We start from the raw sequence: 2,008 nt of genomic DNA, 5'->3' as shown, positions 1-2,008 counted from the left end.
AGTTCTCTTTCAAGGTCAGCAACTGCTCTAATGATCTGTGCAAATTGTGTAAAATTTATTCACTGTCTCAATAACATCAATTTATACAGAGAAGTCTTTTCTTGCCCTAGGTAATACTAAGAGAAAAGGTTTAACTAATTCATGGTTATCAGGACACAAGGAAGAACACAAATGACCCAATTTTCTGTGTAATAACGAGATCTTACATGTGTGTTAACCTGACTTTTCTGGAGTGCTCCTGCATCATGGATATGGTCCATATTATAAAAACTGAATAAGACAGAGTGTGTCTCAGATAGGCTAAGCCCTGACAAGGCTGGTTGAGAAGCCTCTTGGGAATTGGGTAAAGGATGAAGATTTAAGTTTGCAAGTCAACACATTATAATCCAAAAATCACTCAGTTCAGTTAATACTTTAACTAGGACAATACTATGTACAATTACTGACTTAGACCAGTGGGAATTCAAAAGAAGTGTTATATGACAGTCTTTGAACTTAAAGAAACCCGATTTCTCTATTTTCTTAGGGCATTAAAATAATTAGAGAACAGTACAAAATACAGTCAAGTATATTGGGCAGACAACTCTTATGGAATTTAGAAATAGTAGAGTTGTGTACTGGAAACAAATTTTTAGAGAGCACATGGGATTGATTGAGAATGGGGGTGGGGAAGTGAGTGAGAAGAATAAAAGAAGTTTGGACAGACAAGGGAAATGCATCCCAGAACTAGGAAGGGGCACACCTCATGCTGTTCCCTTGACCTTCCACCCACGGCTGATTATTTGGTCCTTGTGAGCCTAGTTTACCAAGCTCTTCCTCTCCCACAGGCCTTCTCAGATTCCTCCATGAGAGCTAAGAGCTCCTTCCTCTGTCTTTCACCACATGGTACCTGTGCCCCTTCCATCCTCAATTAAGTTTACTCACATCCATTTCCCCAAGTAGGCCACCCTCTTAAGGACAAGAGCTCTATCCTACTCACTTTTGTATCCCACCACCACCACCACCACCAGTGGCCCACAAAGTTCCTCACACTAAGTTGGTATGTATGAAAAATGTTTTCTTAATTGAATTGAGTGGGAGATAAAGTAGGGTAAAGTGAAGCCAAATTTTAATAGGTAAATGCATCAGAGTTCATTCATTTAATAAATATTTATTGAGTGCTTACTGTATGCCAGGCCCTGTTCTAGGCTCTGAGGCTATGTCCATGAACATACCAGATCAAAATCTCTGCTCTTGTGGAGCTAATACTCCAGATCTATCATAAGGGATGGGATTAGCAATAAATTTACATAAATTCAACCATACCTAGCAGCAAAAAAAAGAGACAAACACATTTAAACAGTTTAATTATTGGTGCTATAAAAGTCTACTGCTGATATGTAGTTTTTCTTATATATTACTAGTAGCCCGGTGCACGAAATTCGTGCACTGGGGTGGGGGGGGGGTGGGGGGGAGAAGGGGCCCCTTAGTCTGGCCTTCAACCTCTCCAATCTGAGACCCCTCAGGGAATGTCCAACTACCTGTTTGTGCCCACACTTTTAACAGATAACAGCTCCATTGTTGTTCCTTTCTTATGCTTAAAACCATTGGAATTAGTATGTATTCAAAGTGTGTATACATTTTGGGGGGACACCCTGTATATCTCTAGTCAGTGGTGAAAGAAACCAACAGCAGATTTGGAACCCCCAGACAGGGAACCTCACTCACTCCCCACATGTCTCCTCACTTCACTTTCCACCTTCGTGGGCAGCAGGAGAATCAATGTTTTCTCTCATTAATTCGGAAAAGCATGTCCTGTCACCCGTTGCCCGGCAGGAGCGCGCTAGGCCCCAAGCAAGCAAAGCTCAGTCAGGGCAGCCTTCACTCATGGGTGCTGGCACCCAAAGTGCACATTTCTCCTCTACAGTCACCCTGACTATCCCACTGGTTCACTGAGAGGACGGGAATTCCTCTTCTGCCTCTGGGCTCTTGATCGTGAACGCTGACCGAAGGCACCTCAGCGAGGGCC

This window comes from Myotis lucifugus, unplaced genomic scaffold, assembly GCF_000147115.1.
Source record: "Myotis lucifugus unplaced genomic scaffold, Myoluc2.0 scaffold_7, whole genome shotgun sequence".
NCBI lineage: Eukaryota > Metazoa > Chordata > Mammalia > Chiroptera > Vespertilionidae > Myotis > Myotis lucifugus.
This window is presented reverse-complemented; position numbering follows the sequence as displayed.